Genomic DNA, 2,242 nt, shown 5'->3' on the forward strand with positions numbered 1-2,242 from the left:
GTCGTGCTGTTTCCCACCGACTGGACGCAGACGCCTCTTCAATGTACCATCACCGACGGATTCAAGCTGGCAAGTGGAAACAAGTCTATTGGTCCTTTCTGGCCTAGAGTGTTCAGAGGTCTGAGTCTGAAAGAAATAGATCAAGCTGGAGCAGAAGGCTTGTGCGGAAGAGGAGCAGAGAAGGAACTCGTGGAGTTGTAAGACGGCAGGGCTGAAATCGACCATGGGCTCTAGCTCCCTCGTCTTCACTCACGGAGTCTGAGGCTAGAGAAAAGAGTATTTGCCCAAGGTCTGTGGGAGTTATTGGCAGAGGTGGTGGAGCTCAAGCTAGATGTTTGGATGGGACTTGGATTCTCAGCTGCTGAGCTTGACCCCAATGCTGTGCAGTCTGGAGTTGGCCACACAAGAGCCCAAGGCCAAGGTCTTCTAAGCTCTTCTGAGCTCATTCTTTACTCCAGTGCACCTTTTCTCCTCCTTGTCCAAACTCCCGTTCTCCATGTGCTGGAAGCCTGCAGTGGGCAGTGTAGGGGAGCGGGTGTTCCCAGATTCAGTGGGGACTCTGGGCAAGAAAACCAGTGGCCTCTCTCTCACCAATCTCTTCCCAAAGGAAGTCACTTTCTCTCCCCAGAGCCCGCCCTGATGGAATGAAGCACCTGTGAAGGGTTTCCCACCCAGCTGCCAGGCCACGGGGAGCCACCGAAGGTTTTCGAGCATGGGAGTGTTATGATAAAGGAGTTATTTGTAAAATATCATTATGAAAGATTAACCAGTCCCGTGTCCTTCTGGGAGAAAATGCCTCCCATTGGTACTTCTTGAATGAATCTGAAGCTCTGTGGAATGAAGACTGAGGGCTCCAAGGGACAGAGTACCCGTTAAAGATGAGGGGTCCACTGGAAAGGGGGTCTGCACTGGGGTGGAGGGGAGAAGAAGGCCTTACTCTCAGGAACAGGCCCTGAGGTCAAGGCCCATGGACGCTCCCAAGAGAGATCGGGCACAGAGACCAGGACGCCGTAAGAGCTTTGGATGGTTGTCAGACCTCGTAACTACCAACCCGGGTAGAGCGCTTGCTTGTTTTCCTGTTCACTTCCTTGAAGTAGATGTAAGTAAAGAAGTGTGTTGTGGGCTTCTCTTTGGGGGTAGAATGACGTGGAGAAAGAGAGAGACTGTGGTCTTTTGTGCAGGCAGGTTCTGGAGATGCAAAAAGGGGGAGGAGGGAGGCAGATGCCAGGCAAAAGAGTGGGTGGTAGCAGGAGGGGCACAGAGAAGCCCACAGACTGCAGGTGATTTCTTAAGATCGAGGGGGTCAGCCAGGAAGCCCCCTGGCCTGAGAAGGGGCAGAGCGACTCTGCGGTGTCTGGAGACCTCCACTGGTGGTCATCCTCTGAAACGTGGGGGCCATACCCCAACCTTCCTCAGCACGTAGTCCCAGGCTCTGGAGACTGGACACTGCCCATGGGCTAGCCATGACTCGCTTGACTGTGGTTGACTTCCTCCTTTTTCCTGACCATTTGTCAAATCATAAACAGTTCTCCCACTTACAGAAACGGGCAGGAAGTAAACAGCATGCCCCCTGCCCGTGGAGGGGTCATCAGAGTGAAGGTAGAAGTGACTGGAACCAGAGAGATAAGCGAATTTTTTTCTTCAGAAGTCACCAATGACGTCCCATTTTCCAACCCCAGCTTCCACTTTTCAGAGATCACCCTCTTGGGGCAGCTGACCATTGCTCAACCTTCGCTTCTTTCAACGTTATCCTCTGGACTTCCGGCCTCTGCACCTTCACGGTTCTCCCTCTATAGCTCCAGTTCCTCTTTCTCCACTTCTCGTGTAGTGGACTCTTTTTCCGAATCCCTTAATAGGCCAGGTGTTCCCCAAATTCTGCCCCTGTCTTTTCCCCTTCGATAGTCCCTGGTCTGACCACCGACGGAGCTTTGACGGTCTCTTGCTTGTTGGTGACTCTACAGGCCTGAGCGCTCCTGCAATTCTAGACCCTCATTTGCAAGAGCCTGCTGGACAGGTGCCTGTGGAAGCTTCCACAATCCCCAAGCTCAACACATCCATTGTTGGGAGCTCCCATGAATCTTGGGAGAGCCATGCTGGAGGCCACACTTCGGGATCCAGGCCTGAGGATGAGGTCGCCCTAGTGACTGAGTCGTCACCTGGCTTGACTAGCATCAGGCCCGCCACCATCCCGCAGGAGGCTGCCCTCCCTCCTCGTCCCCGGCCACTCTGCCTTCTGCTTTCC

The sequence above is a fragment of the Pteropus alecto genome, unplaced genomic scaffold, assembly GCF_000325575.1.
Source record: "Pteropus alecto unplaced genomic scaffold, ASM32557v1 scaffold106, whole genome shotgun sequence".
NCBI classification, from domain to species: domain Eukaryota; kingdom Metazoa; phylum Chordata; class Mammalia; order Chiroptera; family Pteropodidae; genus Pteropus; species Pteropus alecto.